Source organism: Rhincodon typus, chromosome 6, assembly GCF_021869965.1.
Source record: "Rhincodon typus isolate 14 chromosome 6, sRhiTyp1.1, whole genome shotgun sequence".
Taxonomy (NCBI): domain Eukaryota; kingdom Metazoa; phylum Chordata; class Chondrichthyes; order Orectolobiformes; family Rhincodontidae; genus Rhincodon; species Rhincodon typus.
The window spans coordinates 63,291,682-63,312,304 of NC_063337.1; positions in this window are offsets into that span (position 1 = coordinate 63,291,682).

Sequence of the window (20,623 nt, forward strand, 5' to 3'; positions counted from 1 at the left end):
TACAGCTGCAGAGAAGGTGCACAGAGAGCAAGATCAAGATTAAATTTAAAATTTGAGAGGTCCAATCAGAAGTCTAATAACAGCGATGAAGAAGCTGTTTGTGAATCTACTCGTATGTGTATACAAACCTTTATATCTTCTGCCCAACTGAAGACGGTGGAAGAGAATATTACTGGAGTGGGAAGAGTCTTTTTGATTATGTTGGTTGCTTTCCTGAGACAGCAGGAAATGTAGATGGAGTCAATGAATGGAGGCTGCTTTGTGTGATTGACTGGGCTATGTTCATGGCTCTTTATAGTTTTTTGCGATCTTGAGAAAAGCAATTGCCAAACCACACCATGATGCATCCAGATAGAATGCTTTCCATTGTACATCTATAAAAATTTGGCAAGAGTCCTTGCGGACATGCCAATTTTCCTTAGCCTTCTGAGGAATTAGAGACGTTGCTGTGCTTTCTTGACCATTGTGTCAACATGAATGGACCACAACAGATTGTTGGTGATCATTACTCTCAGGAACTTGATGCTCCTGACCGTCTCCACCACAGCACCATTGATTCAGACAGGGGTGTGTCCTCCAGTTGGCTTCCTGAGGTCAATGACCAACTCCTTCATTTTGCTGATGTTGGTGGAGAGATTGTTGTCTTTACACCATGCCATGAAGCACACTATCTCTTTCTGGTACTGTGTCTCATCATTGTTTGAGATCTTCCCTATAATGGTGGTGTCGTCAGAAAACTTTATTTGGAGTTGGAGCAGAATTTGGTCACACAATCATGAGTGTTTAAGGAGTATAGTAGGGGGCTGAGTACACATCTTTGCGGGGCATCTGTGTTGAGGATTATGGTGGAGGATGTGTTGTTGCCTATTCTTACTGATTGTTGTCTATGGGTCAGGAAGTTGAGGATTCAGTTACAGAGGGGGGATCCAAGTCCTATGTCTTGGAGTTTAGAGATGAGTTTGTTTGGAATTATGGTGTTGAAGGCAGAACTGTAGTCAATAATAGGAGCCTAACATAGGCATCCCTGTGATCCAGATATTCCAGGAATGAATGTAGGGCCAGGGAGATGGTATTTGCTGTGGACTAGTTGCACTGGTAGGTGAATTGCAAAGGTTCAAGGCAGTTTGGTAGGCTGGAGTTGATGTGAGCCATGACTAACCTCTTGAACCACTTCATAATTATGGAGGTCAGAGTCACCAGGTGGTAGTCATTGAGACATTCCACATGATTTTACTTTGGCAGCGGAATGATGGTGGTCTTCTTGAAGCAGGTGGAGACTTCAGATCATTAGTAAGGAGAGGTTGGAAATGTCTGCGAATACTCTCACCAGCTGAGCCACACAGATCTGAGTATACAGCTGGGGGGTCCATCCAGGTAGGTCACTTTCCATAGGTTCACTCTCAAGAAGGCCAATCTAACGTCTGTGGTGGTGACCATGAGTGCAGGTGTATCTGAGGCTGATGGAACAGGTGACACCATTGCATTGACCTTCTGTTCAAAGCAAACGTAGAATCGGGTGGGATGTACTGTTGCCCATGATTCTGTTTGACGTCGTTTTGTCAGCCCATTGTGTAGGCCTTGCTACAAACAGCAGATGACCATTTGGTTGGTCTGGGTCTTTCGATTGGGATTGCCCCTTGGCATCTCTGATGGCTTTATGAAGGTCATTTCCTGTATAGATCAGAGTTGCCCAACTTGTACACCTCAAACCTGGAGTTCAGTAGGGAGTGGATCTCCCAATTCATCTATGGTTTCCGGTTGGGAACATTCAGATTAACCTCTTCGGCATGCAGTGTCCTACACACTCATTAATGAAGTCTGTGTGGTACTGGAATACTTGTTTAGATTGGCCACTGAGTTCTTGAATATGGCCCAGCCCAGTGACTCTAAGCAGTCCCAGCGAGGCCATTCCATTGCCTCAAACCAACACTGCACTACTTTCTGTACCTGGGTTCTCACACTTCAATTTCTGCTTGTAAGCTGGGGAGGAGGAGCGCAGCATTGTGATCTAATTTTCCAAAATGTCGATGGCGGCTAGAGCAGTAGGTATCTTTGGTTGTATACAAATGGCCAAGGATGTTCAGACTTCTGGTGGGACAGGAGACATGTTGATGGTATTTTGGTAGCACATTTTTGAAGTTTGCCTGGTTGAAGACACCAGTATAATGAACAAGGCCTTGGGGTCTTCCGTCCCAACTCTGTAACATTGTAAACACATGACGTATGTGTTGTCATCCTAAGCGCAGTATCATACATTCTCATTTATACCTTGCCAATAATATCAGACTGCCCTAGATCATTAATGACTGAGAGTGCAGACTGAACAATTGCAGAAAGATTATTGACTAAATGCATGTCTGAACATAGAACTGTATAAAACAGGATTGGGCCCTTCGGCCCATGATGTTGTGCAGAAAATGATGATTTGATGAGAACAGAGGAGGTATGGTTGGTAAATTTTCAGATTGGAGATGTAGTGGACAGCGAAGAAGGTTACCTCAGAGTACAATGGGATCTTGATCAGATGGGCCAATGGGCTGAGGAGTGGCAGATGCAATTTAATCTAGATAAATGTCAGGTGCTGCATCTTGGAAAGGCAAATAAGGGCAGGACTTAGACACTTAATGTTAAAGTCCTGGGGAATGTTGCTGAACAAAGAGACCTTGAAGTGCAGGATTATAGTGGAGTCAAGGGTAGATAGGATAGTAAAGAAGGCGTTTGGTATGCTTGCCTTTGTGGGTTCGTGCATTGAGTATAGGAGTTGGGAGGTCACATTGCAGCTGTACAGGACATTGATTAGGCCACTTTTGCAATGCTGCATGCAATTCTGATCTCCCTGCTATAGGATGTTGTGATACTTGAAAGGGTTCAGAAAAGATTTACAAGGATGTTGCCAGGATTGGAGAGTTTGAGCTGTAGGGAGAGGCTGAATAGGCCAGGGCTATTTTCCCTGGAGGGTTGGAGGCTGAGGAGTGACCTTATAGAGGTTTATAAAATCATGAGGAGCATGGATAGGGTAAGTAGACAAGGTCTTTTCCCCCAGAGTGGGAGAGTCAAAAACTAGAGGACATAAGTCTAAGGTGAGGGCGGAAAGATTTAAAAGGGACCAAAGGGGTAACTTTTTCAGCAGAGGGTGGTGCATGAATGGAATGAACTGCCAGAGGAAGTGGTGGAGGCCGGTACAATTACAATATTTAAAAGGCATCTGAATGGGTATATGAATATGAAGGGTTTACAGGGATATGGGTCAAATGCTGGAAAATGGGACTAGGTTTATTTAGGATAGGTTTATTCAGCATGGACGAGTAGGACTGAAGGGTCTGTTTCCATGCTGTACAGCTCTATGATTATGACTCTATGACACCAAATTAAACTAATCCCTCTGCCTGCCCTTGTGCCATATCCCTCCATTCCTTGCATATTGATACACTTATCTAAAAGTCTCTTAAATGCCCCTATCATATCTGCCTCCACCACTACCCCCGGCAGCGCGTTCCAGACTCCTACTACGCTCTGTAAAAAAAAAATTTGCCCCTCACATCTCCTCTGAACTTTACCCCTTCACCTTAAATGCATGCCCCCTAATTTTAAACATTTCTATTCTGGGAAGAAGATTCTGACCGTCAACCCTATCTATGCATCTCATAATTTTATAAACTTCTATGAAGTCTCCCTTCAGCCTCTGCCACTCCAGAGAAAATATCCCAAGTTTTTTTCAGCCTCTCCTTATAGCTCATACCCTCTAATTCAGGCAGCATCTGGTTAAGCCTCTTCTTCCCCCTCTCCAAAGCCTCCACCTCCTCCTTGTAATGTGACCATAATTGAATGCAGTACTCTTAAGTGTGGCCTAACCAAAGTCTCGAAGCTGTTTCATGACATCCTGAATCTTGTACTCCATTCCCTGACCAATAAAGGGAAGCATATCATACACCGCCTTTACCACCCTATCTATTTGCGTGATCACTTTCAGGGAGCTGTAGACTTGAACCCCAAGAACCCTCTGTACATCAATACTGTTCAGGCTTCTGCTATTAACTCTGTATGTTTCCTTAACATTTGATCTCCCAAAGTGCAGCACCTCACACTTATCCCAATTAAACTCCATGTGTCATTTCTCAACGCATATCTACAACTGATCAAAGACCATTGTACCCTTTGACAACCTTCTCCACTATGCACAACTCCACTGATCTTTGTATTGTTTGAAAACTTACTAACCCATCCACCTGCATTTTCATCCAAGTCATTTATATAAGTCACAAACAGCGGAGGTCCCATTACACATCCCTGTGGAACACCACTAGTCACGGACCTCCAGCCTGAAAAACAGCTTTGCACCACTACCTGCTTTGCCTTCTCTGGGCAAGCTAATTCTGAATCCACGAGGCCGAGTCACCATGGATCCAATGGATCCTAATCTTCTTGATGAGCCTACCATGAGGGACCTTGTCGAAAGCCTTACTAAAATCCATGTAGACAACATCTACTGGTCTACTGGCATCAATCACCTTTGTCACCTCCACTAAAACTTCAATCAAGTTAGTAAGGCATGACCTAACTTGCACACAGCCATGCTGATTGTCTCCGATTACGCCATGCTTTTCCAAATGTACGTAAATCCTATCCCAAAGAATTCTCTCCAATAGCTTTCCGAATACTGATGTGAGACTCGCTGGTCTATTATTTCCTGGATTATCCCTATTTCTCTTCTTGAACAGAGAAACAACGTCAGCCACTCGGCACTCCTCCAGGACCTGTCTAGTGGCGAATGAGGATATGAAGATCTTAGTCAAGGCTCCAGCAATCTCCTCTGTTTTTCTCTCTCAAAATCTTAGGTAGATACCATTGGGCCCTGGGGACTTAACCACCTTAATGCTCTTCGAGAGACCCATTATGACTTCTTTCTTGATCTCAAAATGCCATAGTACATTAGCATGCTCCACACAAATCTCACTATCCATATCTTTCTACTGGGTGAATACTGACGCAAAGTGCTCACTTAGGATTTCACCACATCCTCTGCATCCAAGCACAAGGTCTGTTTTTATCCTTGACTGGTCCTATCTTCGCCCTTGTTATCCTCTTGTTATTAATATATGTATAGAAGGCCTTGGGATTCTCTTTAACTCTCCTTGCCAAGGCCATTCATGGCCCCTTTTTGCTCTCCTAATTCCTTGCTTGAGTTGTAGAGTCATAGAATAATACAGCATGGAAACAGGGCCTTCAGCCCAAACTGGTCCATGCTGACTATGATGCCCACTCAGCTAGTTCCAATTGCCTACATTTAGTCCATATCCCTCTTAAAAACTTCCCATCCGTGTACCTAACCAAATGTTTTTTAAATGTTGCTATTTTATCTGCCTCAACCACTTTTTCTGGCAGCCCATGCCATATCTCCACGACTCTCTGCATGAAGAAGTTGCCCTTCAGGTCCTTCTTAAATCTTTCCCCTCTCACCTTAAATCTATGCCCTCTAGTTTCAATTCCCCATCCCTGGGAAAAAGACTATATGCATTCATCCTATCTATGACTCTCATGATTTTCTACACCTCACTAAGATCACCCCTCAATCTCCTATGTTCCAAGGAATAAAGTCCTGTCCTGGCAACATCCTTGTAAATCTTCTTTGCACACTTTCCAGTTTAACTATATCTTTCCTATAACAGGGTGACCAAAACTGTACACAATACTCCAGGTGCGGCCTCACCAATGACATATACAACCATAACATTACATCCCAACTCCTATACTCAATGCCTTGACCAATGAAGGCCAGCATGCTAAATGTCTTCTTCACCGTCCTGTCTACCTCTGATGCCACTTTCAACTAACAATGTACTTGTACCATTAGGTCCCTCTGTTCCACAACACTCCTCAGGACCTTACCATTTACTGTATAAATTCTACCATGGTTTGATATTCCAAAGTGCAACACCTTACACTTATCTGTATTGAATTGCATTTACCCATCCTGAGCCCACTTCCCCATATAATCAAGACCCCGCTGTAATTTTTGATAACCTTCCTCGCTATCAACGATACCTCTTAATTTTGTATCATCCACATACTCACTAATCATGCCTCATACATTCACATCCAGATCACTTATGTAAATAACGAATAACAAAGCTCCCAGCACCACCTCCTGTGGCACACCACTGGTCACAGGTCTCCAGTCTGAGAAACAATCTTCAACCATCACCCGCTTCTTTCTACCATTGAGCCAATTTTGAATCCAATTAGCTAGCTCTCCCTGGATCCCACGTGACCTAACCTTCCTGACCAGCCATGCAGGACCTTATCAAAGGTCTTACTAAAGTCCATATAGACAACATCCACTGCCCTATCCTCATCCATCCTCTTGGTTACCTCTTCGAAAAACTCAAAGATTTGTCAGAGATGACTTCTCGTGCCCAAATCCATGCTGACTATCTGTAATCACACTTTGACTATCCAAATGTTGGTTGATACTGTCCCTCAGTATCCTCTCCAATAACTTGCCTACCACTGATGTCAGGCTCACTGTCCTGTAGTTCCCTGGCTTGTCTTTACTACCTTTCGCAAACAATGGAACAACATTATCCACCATCCAGTCTTCTGGAACTTCACCAGTGGCTAAAGATAAAGCAAAAATCTCTCCAAGGGCCTCTTTCTTCCCTAGCCTCCCACAACATTCGAGGATGGATTTGATCAGTCCCAAGGGATTTACACACCTTAATGCACTTTAAGGCTGCAAACACCTCCTCACTTGTAATATGTATGTGGTCCAAAACATACCCACTTGTTTCCCTTATTTCCTTAGCATCCATTGTTCTCTTCTCAGTGTTTTCTGAGGTGAAATATTCATTAAAAATCTCCCCCATTTCCTGATGCTCCACACATAGCTCCATGTTGATCTTTAAGGGGACTTATTCTCTCCCCAGCCATCCTTTTAATCTTATTATAGTTGTAGAACCTCTTGGGATTATCTTTAACCTTATCTGCCACATCAATCTCATACCCTCTTTTTGCTCTTCTGAGTTCCTTCTTAAATGTGCTCCTACAGTTTTTATAGTTATCTAGGGATTCACTTGAGCCTGATAGCTTAAACCCAATGTATGCCTTCTTCTTTTTCCTGACCAGAGCTTCAATATCCCTAGTCAGCCAGGGATCCTTAAACCTGCCAGCTTTTCCCTTCACCCTAACAGGGACATGCTGTCACTGGACTCTTGATATCACATTTTTAAAAGGATCCCACTTGCCTGTCATTCCTTTTCCTTCAAACAGACTCACCCAATCAGCCTCTGCTAGATCCTGCCTAATGATCCCAAAATTGGTCCTGCTCCAGTTCAACACCTTAACCTGTGGAGCTGTCCTATCTTTTCCCATAACTATGTTAAAACTAGGAGAGTTATGGTCATCTCTACCTCAGAAGAGATCCCAACGATCTAAAAACTGAAAACACGACTCCCTACACCAGCTCCTCAACCATGCATTCATCTGTTCTTTCCTTCTTTCTTTATATTCCTCACGGGCCTTGCAGATTTTAGCTTCCTAAATCTTACATATGCTTCTGCTTTCTCTTTGACTAAATTTACAGCCTCCCTCATTATCCAAGAGTCCCTTACCTTGCCATCCTTGTTATTCCTCCTTACTGGAACATGCTGACCCTGATTTCTCATCAGCTGGTCTTTGAATAGTTCCCACATGTCAAATGTGGACTTGCCTGACAACAGCTCCTTCCCCCGGAAGACTCCATAGCCATTGGGCACACCTACTTTAATCTGTTTCAGTCAAAACATCCATTCTGGGCATGGAGACATGGTGTAATAAGTAAAATACTGCAAATGCTGTAATTATGAAGTAAATGAAGTACTGGAAATGCAATCACATAGTGACAATGAGAAATATAACATAAGATTTTCATCAGATTTCCACAGATTATCTGTTGGGACCTCTATTATAGATAGGACTTGCTACACTTTCTGTGTGAGTGAAAAATAATTTTTTTGTGGTGCTACAACTTCAGATTGCAGTGCACTATAACCAGAAGAACATTCTCAGAGACGTACCCACTAAGTTTTTACATATGGTAAGATAACATCTTTGATCCTGAGGCTCCTCAGCTAGGAAAAATATACCTTGACTCTAAAGACACTGAATACATCCCCTTGAAGATAAACCCAAAAACTCCTCCTGCCTGCTTGTACTGTATCAACCATCCTTTTACTCCCAAGCAGATAAAAAAAAGTCTAACTCACTCTACTTTAGGTACATTCAACCTCCATTGGTCTCCAGGGTATTTATTTTGAAACTGTGACTTAGACTCAACTCTCCTCATAGGACAACCTTCTCATCCTAGAAGAGAATCTGGTGAACACTTGTTGTAGTGTTTCTAATGCAAGAATATCCTTCCTGTAATACAAAGATGACACCTGCAGACAGTATTCCAGATGTACAACTATCGGGGATAGGATGGGGGAGAGGTTGGGTCTGGGTGGGGATGCTGTTCAGGGGGAGCGGTGTGGACTTGATGGGCCAAATGGCCTGCTTCCATACTATAGGGGTTTTATGATTCTTTGAATCAACTTACAAACCACACTAGCTTGCTATTAGACCCAGATAAATGTTTCTTGGTGGGTGGATGTGAAAATACTTTTAATGTTATATGTGAGGTAAAAAAAGGGAATCAAGTCTCTACCTTCCAAATTCACTTGGTTTTTTACAGTATTATAATCCTCATGGAAATTGATAACTTTTAAACAGAAACTTTCAGTGACTGACCATAAATTACACAAGATTTTAAGACTTTTATGTAATAAAATTAAAAGCAACATCAACTGAACATTATTTTTGTAGGCAACTTATATTTTAGAAGTTTTCCTATTTAAAATACAACTGGAAAACAATTTTCACTACTATATATTGTCCCTGAAGTGAATGCTTAACAACACAACAGCTTGCTATTAAGTGATGGTAAGTAGATTCAAACAATCATAGAATCCCCACAGAATAGAAGCAGGCCATTTGGCCATCGAGTCCAAACTGCACCTCCGAAGAGTATCCCACCCAGACCAACTCCTCCTATCCTATCTCTGATAGTTGTACACCTGTCTGTGATTGTTATCTTTGTACTACATGAAGAATATTCTTGCATTGGAGACCATATGACAAGTATTCATCAGATTTCTTTCTGGGATGAGAAGGTCCTCCTATGAGAAGAGTTGAGTCTAAAGCATAGTTTCAAAACAAGATGAAAATGAATACTCCAGGGACCAGTGGAGGTTGGATGTGCCTAAAGCAAAGTGAGTTATTTTTTTAAAAATCTACATGGTAGTGAAAGAGTCTTAGTGGGCAGGCAGGAAAGTGGTGTTAGAACCACTTTCAGAATAGCCAAGATCTTTTTGAATTGCAGAGCAGGTGCAAGGAGTGAAGTTGCCTACTCCTGATCTTTTATGTTCTTATTCTCAACCAGAAGTTATGGATGCTTCATCATTGACCATCTTTAAGGCTTAGTTGGACAGATACTCAGCTTCTAAGGGAATCTAGAGACAAGAGAATAGCCAGGAAAATTGAGTTCAGGCAGAAGATCAGCAATGATCATAGTGAGTGCTTGCTTGAGAGCTTGTATGGTCTCTTCCTATTCCTTATTTTCTTATGTGTATGCTGTTCACTCAAAATGTTTTGTTTTGCTATAGATTGTTAGTAGTTGAGACCCTGCATCAATCATTGCAACACTCCACTATTTACATCCTGACCACTTGAAAATACCCCTTTTTCCCTACTCTCTGTTTTCTCCTGCAGTCTGTTAATCAATTCTCTGATTATACCAATTTATTTTCATGAACTCTATGAATCCTTATCTGACTTATTAAACTTTAGTAGGGCACTTTGGAAATGCTGTTCAGAAATCCAAATATGTTACATCTACTGGTTCCCCTTTGCCTATCCTGCCAGGTACATCCCAACAAGCCTCTAACAAATTTGTTAAACCACATTTTCCCTTTTTTTTTATCACAGTCCAGATCTTTCCAGGGTTCAAAACCCTATTTCCAACTCTGGTCAGATAAATTAAAATATTTACTTTAGGAGGAGCTCTCCAGTTGAACTCCCAGGCCAGGATCCTTCCCATCTGAAGCAGTTTATTCCACGCAAGTATTGCCTGCAGCCAGCAGTATAGTAGGCCGGTGTTGAAACCACACCCCTTTTGTTGATACTAGCAGCCATATTCTAAGTTTTAAAGGCATTGAAGCCATTTTGGCAGCTACCTGAGGGATGCAAAGTGTGTTAGGTAAGTGGGAGAAGAAATACTGTGGCAGGTAGATGAGGGGGTAGGGCACCACGTGGATGGGAGGGTAAGATGGCAGTTGAGGTAACAATAACAGTGGGTTGGAGTAAGGTACCAGGTAGATGAAGGTAGGGTGGCAGCTAGATGAGTGAGGGAGTAGGGTAGCAAGTAGTTGGGAGAAGTGTGCCAAGTGGTTGTCATTGGATGGCAGGTTAGGTGATTGTGGAGGGCAATAGGATAGGCTGGATTGGAGTGGCATGTGGGGCAGGGAAAGGGTCAATGGGTATCCAGTGGCATTGCCTGTATAAGACTGGGGAGTCATTTTCACAATTAGCCAGGACTAAAATAGATTCTAATTCCTGTAATATTTCCTGGTAGCTGTTTTGGTAAGGCAGTCAGAAATCTCTACCCTAGAGCCAGTGACTCAAACTCAGAATTGACCCTTTCAAAGGATTCCAAATGCCAGATATTTGTCCATTGGAAATTTCAAATTCCTGGGCAATTTTCTCATAGTCAGTGCAATGATACTGCTGTGTGGTCCCAACATACATCTTTGATGGTCATGTCTGGTCTCTGACAATTGAAAGTTGGAAGACCCAGGTTTGTGTTAGCTCTATAATCATGCTACAATTTCCCAAATGTGGAGCTAACATTTCGTTAATAATAGATTAGTAGAACAAGCAAATAGAATAATTAGATGCATATATTTATGTAAGTTTGTAAGCGGGAAATGCATTCTTAAAGCTAAAGAAAAACCTATACATGAGTTTGTAGTATCACCTTTCCATTGAAGAGGGCTGCATCAAGAGCTGGTGAATGAGGGAATTTTAAGGATTAATTTCCATGTAAAGCATTTTTCCAATGAATTAAAATCTATATTTTAAAGTTAAAAATGTCCTTTTTCATTTCAGTATTAAAAGAAGGTCATACAAGTTTTATGAGAGCAGTTCCAGCTAAAAGGGTGGCTGGTTAAAACTATTTTTTAGCATTGATGTTAATTGTTTTGAAACAGGATTAAAAAAGAGGCCTTCCTCAGTGCTGCCTCATCTATACTGAACACTGCTTTGTGGGCAGAGAGTGTAAAGTGGGAGAAGTAAGTGGCTGTTACTGTGGTACAGGGTAGAAGCTGATTGGCGAGTAACTGATTAATCTTTACATTTATTCAATTTTGTAATAGATAGATTTTCAAATTACAGAATTTTACGTTGGCCTGGCCAGGTGGATTGTGCATCCTGCTGCATGTGGGAAGTCATGAAGACGCATATCCCAGACGAACATATCTGCAGGATCTATCACCAGCTGCACAATCTTTAGTTATGGGTTTTGGAATGTGAGTGTTGGTTGTAGTCACTGTTGTGCGTTTACAAGACAAAGAACTATGGATAACACATTTGGGGAGGTGGTAACACCACAGGCAGAATGGGTGACTGTCAGGGTCTCAAAGAAAATGAGGCAGCCATTCCTTTGTCTGCCCAACTGCTGTTCTCCCTCTCTGGGCTCCATCTCCACCTATTGTTTACTCTTTCCTCCCCCCAGCGCCTACCCCATCTTCAGCATATATACCAATATTTTCCTAGCTACAATCAGTTCTGAAGAAGGGTCATTGGACTCAAAACGTTAACTCAGCTTTATCTCCACAGATGCTGTCAGACCTGTTGAGTTACTGCAGCAATTCTTGTTTTTATTTCTGATTTCCAGCATCCACGGTTTATTGCATTTTTTTATGCTTGCTAATTGGTTTTCCATTATGGGTATTGTGAGGGTAATTGTTCTACTTCTAAGTATATGCAGAACCAAAACTGTAGCACTATGATTCAGCTATAAAGGAGAGGAGGAAGGAGAGCAGGAGCAATAGTGATATCCATAATAAAATGGATCAGACAACTATTTCTATAGCAGTAAACTTGACTCTTGGACAGTGTGTTGCCTCACTAGTGATGTAATACAAAGACGTCTTTGCAGGACATCCATCAGGTGTGACTGAGCAGCCAAAAGTTGTGACACACCGGCACAATGACATATGCAGAATGAGGACTGAGGTCATTAATGCAGATTTTAGGAAGATATGAAAAAAAGTTAAAAAGTAGAATGTCTTGTGCTAGTGAGCATAGGAATAGGAAGATTGATTAATTGAATATGTAGCTCAATAATTGGTGTAAGAGGTAGGACATCAGATTTCTGAAACATTGGGACTTGTTTTAGGGCAGATAAGGCACCTTTACAGAACTAGAACTGATATTCTCACATGGAGAATTGCATATGCTTTTGGGGAGGGTTTGAAATAGGTCGTTAGGGTGCCTGAGGGTTAGTTCAAATTAGCAGGAAGTAACAGGAAGTAGAAACGTGGCAAGTGAAATTAGAAGGCAAGTGAAATGAAGGCAAGAATCAACCAAGCTTCGAATGTGGAATGATATCAAAAAAGCAGTGTTAAGACACTCTATCTGGACGCACACATTTGCAACAAGGTGGATGATTTGAAGGTACAAACGAAGATAAACGCATATGAACTCGTTGCCGTTACAGAAACATAGCAGCGGTGTGACCAAGATTGGGAACTGAATGTTCAAGGATATTTCTTATTTCGGAAGGACAGGCAAAAAGGAAAAGCAGGTGATTTTGTGCAAATAATAAACAAATTAGTAAAGGAGGATTTCAGATCAGAAGAACAAATGTGATACCTGGGTGGAGGTACAAAACAGTAAAGGGTGGCAAAGATTGATTCAAGTTGTTAATAGGATGCAAACTGTAGTAATAGTGTGAATCATAGCATTAATCTGGAGATCCGAGATGTAGCATGAGTAATTCAATACTCATGGATGACTTTAATCTGCATATAGTATGGATAAACCTCACGAGCACTAATGCTGTGAAAAATGAGTTTCTGGAGCATGTTAGGAATGGTTTTCTTTTGCAGATGTTTCTGTTCAGAAACCAACTACAGACTGGGCTAGAGATAGTAGGAACTGCCGATGCTGGAGAATCTGAGATAACAAGGTGTAGAGCTGGATGAACACAGCGGGCCAAGCAGCATCAGAGGAGCAGGAAAGCTGACGTTTCGGGTCTGGACCCTTCTGCAGAAATGGGGGAGGGGAAGGGGATTCTGAAATAAATAGAGAGAGAGGGGGAGGTGGATGGAAGATGGATAAAGGAGCAGATAGGAGGAGAGGAGACAGACAGGTCAAGGAGGCGGGGAAGGAGCCAGTAAAGGTGAGTGTAGGTGGGGAGTTAGGGTGGGGGTTGGTCAGCCAAGGGAAGACGGACAGGTCAAGGAGGCAGGGACGAGCTGGGCTGGTTTTGGGATGTGGTCGGGGGTGGGGAGATTTTGAAGCTTGTGAAGTCCACATTGATACCATTGGGCTGCAGGGTTCCCAAGCAAAATAGGAAGTGCTGTTCCTGCAACCTTCGGGTGGCATCGTTGTGGCACTGGAGGAAGCCCAGGATGGACATGTCGTCCAAGGAGTGGGAGGGGGAGTTGAAGTGGTTCGCGACTGGGAGGTGCAGTCTTTTGTCGCGAACCAAGCGTAGGTGTTCCACAAAGCGGTCTGCAAGCCTCTGCTTCGTTTCCCTGATGTAGATGAGGCCACGTCGGGAACAGCGGATACAGTATACCACATTAGCAGATGTGCAGGTGAACATCAGTTTGATGTGGAAAGTTTTCTTGGGGCCTGGGATGGGGGTGAGTCGGGAGGTGTAGGGGCAGGTGTAGCACTTCCTGCGGTTGCAGGGAAAAGTGCTGAGGGTAGTGGGGCTGGTGGGGAGTGTGGAGCGGACAAGGGAATCATGGAGAGAGTGGTCCCTCCGGAAGGCAGATAAGGGTGGGGAGGGAAAAATGTTTTTGGTAGTGGGGTCAGATTGCAGGTGGCGGAAGTGCTGGAGGATGATGCGTTGGATCTGGAGGTTGGTGGGGTGGTACGTGAGGACGAGGGGGATTCTGTTTTTTGTTGTTATTGCGGGGAGGGGGTGTGAGGGATGAGTTGCGGGAAACGCGAGAGATGCGGTCGAGGGCGTTTTCGACCATGCTTGGCCTGCTGTGTTCATCCAGCTCTGCACCTTGTTATTACGGATTGGGCTATTTTCGTTCACGTATTATGTAATGTAAAGGTTAATTATCAATAAAGTTGCAAAAGAACATTTATAGATGACTGACCATGATATGATAGAAATTTATGTTACATTTGAAAGCGTTCAATCTGAAACCAAGGTGTTAGATTTGAACAAAGGAAAATATGATTGTATGAGGAGCAAATTGGCTGAAATGGATTCGGACAAGCCATTTAAGGTATGATGTCCTAAAAATAAAACAAAAATTTGGACATCAGAGATCTGAAACAAAAACAGAAAGTGCTTGAGAAACTCAACACTATTTAGCAACATTTGTAGAGAGATAAACAGAGTTATTGTTCGAGACCAGTGATCCTTCGTTAGAACAGAACTGGTTCCCCTACAAGGCACAAAATCCCAAAAGTCAATTAACTGTGGCTAACAAAAGCAGTTAAAAGGCCAATAAAGTTGCCAAACATTATAATAAACTTAAGGGCTGGGAGGACCAAGAAGCTGATTAAAAAATGAAGATAAAATATGAATTTAAACTATCAAAATTTTAAAAAGTGCACTAGGAAAGCTTATATATATCCTTAAAAAGGAAATGTTCAGCTGAGACCAATGTATATCAGAAGTTGGAGAATCTATGATGCAGAATTGAGAAGTGGCAGAGAAGTTAAATGTTTACTTCATGTGTGCTTTCAATAAGGTACAAGAAATCTCCCAGAATTAGAGATCCAAGGGATTAGCGACAATGAGGAATTAAGGAAATTAGTTTTAGTATAAATAAAAGAAAAATACTACAGATGTTGGAAATCTGAAATAAAGGCAGAAAATGCTGGAGATATTCAACCAGTCTGGCAGTTTTTCTGAAGTTCCAAAACAGAATTAATGTTTTGAGTCCAATAATTCTTCTTCAGAACTTCAGTGCAAAGTGAAAATCAAAAGGATTTGGACAGACTCAATGAGTGAGCAACAGTATGGCAGACGAAGTATAACATAGGAAAATGTGTGGTTATCCACTTTGATAAGAAAAGACGTTCAGAATATTTCTTAAAGGTAAGAAAATTAGAAACTAAAACTGTGCAATTGCGCAATAGCAGTATCATAGTTTATGGGTTTAACTGAGGTGCGATTATTGATTATTGAAAAGTTGACCCAATGCCCCACTGTGGTGACTCAAAATCATGGCAGTTTCTGATAGTCTCTGTGATGATTGCTGGTTCCAAACCTTAATCTCTGCCAGCCTTGGTGAATGGCCACAGCAACCTCAACAAACTATCCCGGACGAGAGCTCAGAGGATGGTAATGATGACTATGACACTTCGGCTATCCTGAAGGAACTGCTCAACCACAGCCCCAAGGGAGCCACTCAGCAAAGGGCAATCATGGAACCTGAAGAATGGTGGTAGCCGAGGCTGAGTGAAGGATGAAGGAGGAGGCCTCCAGCACCAACAGGAGGGCAAGGTGGACACAGCTCCATCACAGTCGGTGTCTTCCGATGAGCAGGAAGCAGGGCCCGGGCTGAATCTCCTGGCCTGGATTCACAGGCTGAGCCAAGGCTCCAGGTCCACAGCTAGGTCTGGGTGCCTGAAGGAGCAGAAGTATCGGCAAAAGGAATAGTGGAAGACCCTGATGAACGATGGCCAGTGGAAGCATCTGGAGAGACATTGAATGGGAAACAGGAGGCGCAGAACGTATGCATCCCCCAGCCCCCGGCTCTAGCTCAGATGCAGCGGTTCAGGAGTGGTGGTGGTGGAGGCCCATAACGAAGGCCCTGGAGCTCCTTTTAGAGACTCTGGCCAATGTTGAGCAGCAGAGGAGGAACAAGAAGAAGAGAGAAAGGTGAACTCTATTGCAGTAAGATCTTACATTATATTCAGTGTTTCAAGATGGCACTGGAGCGTGGCAACACTTTGCATATAACACACAAGAAAACACTTTTTACTGTATTTGTGACAATAAATCTAAACTTAAATCTGCAAAGCAACCTTGAGCCCTTGTCAATCAATCACTGATGACTAACATGCACATACAGCCAGGCAATTAGGAAAGCTAATTGTACATTACTCCTTATTGTAAGAAGGTTTGTGTAGAGGAATAGCAAAGCCTTTCTTCAATTATATAGGATCTTGATTAGACTGCACTTAGAGTACTGTGTGCAGTTTTGGTTCCCTTACCATTGGAAGGATATTATTGAGTGCCATGAAGAGTCACAAAACTGGCTTCTGGGATGGTAGGTATGTCCTTTGACAAACTGGGGTTATTTCTCTAGAGTTTGAAAGAATAAGGGGTCATCTCGTTGAAACCTATAAAATGCTGAGAGGGATAGAAAAGGTAGATTCAGGTAAGATGTTGGTGGGTGGGGTGTCTAGAACCAGAGGACACAATTTCAAAATAAGGAGCAAGCCACGTAGGAATGAGATGAGAAGAAATGATTTTAATTGTAAATATTTGGAATTCTCTACCTCAGAGGTCTGAGGAAACTAAATCATTGAGTATGTTTAATGTAGAGATTGGCAGGTTTCTAAGTACCAATAACACAAAGGGGTTACAAGAATAGTGCGGGGAAAAATGCATTGACATGATTATATTGCTGAAGAGCCAGCTCGAAAGTTTGAATGCCTATTTGCTTCTATGTTCCCATTAATGGATTGAGGTGCAAGAGTATGCTAGTGTAGTAGTTGATGCTACCAACAACCTAGGGGGTCAGAAAGTTAATCACCCAATATCAAGTTCTGTCTACTCAAAGAACAGTTACAATGCAAACGAATCTCCATGATCACAACAGGACTCCCTTTCTCTCTTCTCTCTCTCTCTCATTGTCGATTAAAGAAAATAATGGCTCTAGAAATATTGACAAGTTAATCATTAAGTCAACTCATACACACAGACCAAAACCCACACACAACTATCTCAAAATCAAAGCTCTAAAATAAGTGATAGTAACATCACAATTGATATTAATAAGGCATTAGATGATATGATTAGCCCAAATGATTTTTAATGATGTTAAACTAGCTAAACCAGACCCAAAATGTTAACTCCGATTTTTTCTTCACAGATGCTGCCAGACCTGCTGAGCTTTTCCAGACATTTCTGTTTTTGTAACGAGAACTGATAACTGCTTGGCTAGTGTGCTTGCAGAACTGTCCTACATCAAGGAGCCTCTCCCATCAGAAAAGGAGCCAACAAGAGAAAATCTATAATAAGACTGAAAACAAGAATTGATGGTTTCCCAGTATTGCAAACATTTTCCTGTCACACATTAACAAAATTCATATAACTGAAATAAATGAGACAGACCATAGTAGACAAACTGTACTTCCACCATCCAATCCTGCATATTTGCATAATGATTGAAACATGTTTTAAAAATCAATCATTCTCTGGCACAATATTATTTGGTATGGTGTTCTTGTAGTTAAGTAGTCACTTGATGAGCAAATTCCTGGCATGCTCTTGACAGCTCCCAGAGTGTTCCATCTATGTCTGATATGAATACCAGCAGCGTGCTTCACATTCTGCCCATGCATTTCTTCCCTGCACCTGTTTACAAAAAAATCTGGAATTAACATATGTCAGCAAAGACATTCAGATGTCACAGATGCTTGTGAGGATAGCAAACAGCAATCAGACCCTTCAGAGATCCGATTGCTTCTGCTGTCTCTTCGCTAGTTAAAATCTCAGGGCGTCATTTCAACTTAATGCAATAGTGAACAATGTATGGTAGTAAATAAGCTGCTTTATTGGCATCTCTGCTGATTTTTATTTCCAATAAAGTTAATGGAAATGAAAATTGGGAGAGGCTGTAAACTGGACTGATTTATGTCACTTCCACATCATGCTAAATTATGGACCAAGTTTTTAAATTGGTATGATCAGTCATAACCACTTAAACAGCCAAACAAAACAGTAATCTTTTAATCATTTTAGCCACAATCTCATACTCCATTTGATTAAAAATTCTAGCACGCTATTACCTATTGCTGTACCATTTCATTTGCAAGATGTGTGGAGAGCAAAATTGCTTAAGAACCATAGATAAAACTTCGCAAATGTGCAGACACAGAAAACTACAGGAGGAAATTGTGCACCCTAATATTTCAGCTTTCAAATTAAGTTCAATTTATGTTAGTGAGGATAACAGTTGGCAGAAAAACAATTGTGTTAAGATTGGAATATTCAGTCAACTGACTAAAAGAACAGTAGAAATAAGAGATAGTATTGCATGTCATTGTTTTTGAAGGAATCATATTTTATTTCACAAAATCTAAAATTTAAGAACACAAAAACAGGTTGCTCAATCCATTTAGCCAGCATCCATGTATTTATTTCCATGAGACATCTTCTCTAGTTTCACAATCCTGCTTACTTCCCATACTATTTAATATCCTTCTTTCTCAAACAATTAATTTTTCTTTTAAAGATCTTACTTTTGTGATTTTCTCCTGTGATATGTCTCTCATCAAATAAAAGAAGCAGAATTTTATCACCATTGACCTTATTGTAACTCTTCATAATTTGACTATCAGGGAACTCTTCACCTGCTTGCCATTTTTAACTGGTTATGAAATCTCTAACTCTTCTGATGGTCCCAAAAATGTGTTTCTTTGGAAAATCCTGACTGTTAAAAATCCTCACACAGGTCAAATATTTCTCAAATTAAATTGAGTTTTCAGATGTATATGCCATCTGTATTATGATGCACGTAATATGATTCTCTTCCAGTCATAGAAATATAACAACACCAAGACCACCAGCTGTATCAATAACTTATGAGCTACAGTTACCAGAATTTGATTTGGTTTGATTTGTTTGATTTATTGTCACATGTACTAAAATTGTTTATGAGTGGTACAGGCCGATCACAGCAAGCAAAGGATGTAGAGATCAAAAAGACTTAGAGGCATTCAGGTTACATTATTTGAGGCTAGAGTCCATTCAACAGTCTGATTACAGACGGAAAGAAGCTGTTCCTGAAACTGCTCGGGCTCGTTCAGGCAGCTGTATCCTCTGCCTGATGAAAGAGATTGTGGAAGGTCATTACCAGGGTGCGACGGGTCTTTGATGATGTTGGCTGCCTTTCGCGGCAGCAAGCCATGTAAATAGAGTCCATGGACAGAAGGTTGGCTTCCATGATGATAAGCTTCCATGAGGGCCAGCTAATTAAAATTTGATCAAGCTGAGCTGATGTAGAATCTATGGTCCAATTCTTATACAATCACTATGCCTCAAAAAGATGCATTTCATTGGCTAGAATGTATTGTGATTCCTTCTGAGACCATAAAGACAATGTACAAGTCAATCACAATGAAAGTCTCCAGTTCTGTATTAGGTTGCCATGCAGGCTGATTTTACAGTAACTGACACATTGCAAGTTTACATCCAATTTATCTCCAAAGTGACATACTTACCTTCTCCTCCATTCCCCATCAGAAATGAATGACCGCTGGGGATTTATTTATTCACTTGTGGGATGTGGGCGTCGCTGGCTGGCCAACATTTATTGCCCATCGCTAGTTTCCCGTGAGAAGGTAGTGGTGAGCTGCTATCTTGAACCACTGCAGTCTACCTGCTGTGGGTAGACTCACAATACTATTAAGGAGAGACTTCCAGGATTTTGACCTAGTGTCAGTGAAGGAACACTGATATATTTCCAAGTCAGGATGGTGAGTGGCTTGGAGGCGAGCTTGAAAGTGGTAGTGTTTCCATATATCTGCTGCCCTTGTCCTTCTATATGGAAGTGGTCGTGGGTTTAGAAGGTGCTGTCTGAGAATCTTTGGTGAATTTCTGTAGTGCATCTTGTAGACAGTACACACTGCTGCTACTGAGCGTCGGTGTTGGAGGGAGTGGATGTTTATGGATGTAGTACCAATCAAGCAAGCTGCTTTGTTCTGTATGGTGTCACGCTTCTCGAGTGTTGCTGGGGCTGCATTTATCCAGATGAGTGGGGAGTATTCCATCACACTCCTGACTTGTGCCTTGTAGATGGTGGACAGGCTTTGAGAAGTCAGGAGGTGAGTTACTTGACGCAGTATTCCTAGCTTCTGACCTGTTCTTGTAGCCACTGTGTTTATGTGGTGAGTCCAGTTGAGTTTCTGGTCAATGATAACCTCCAGGAGGTTGATAGTGGGGGATTCAGCAATGGTAACACAATTGAATGCCAAGGGGCGGTGGTTAGATTGTCGTAATGGTCATAGCTTAGCATTTGTGTGGCACGAATGTTACTTGCCACTTGTCAGCTCGAGCCTGGATATTGTCCAGATTTTGTTGCATTTGAACATGGACTGCTTCTCTATCTGAGGAGTTGCA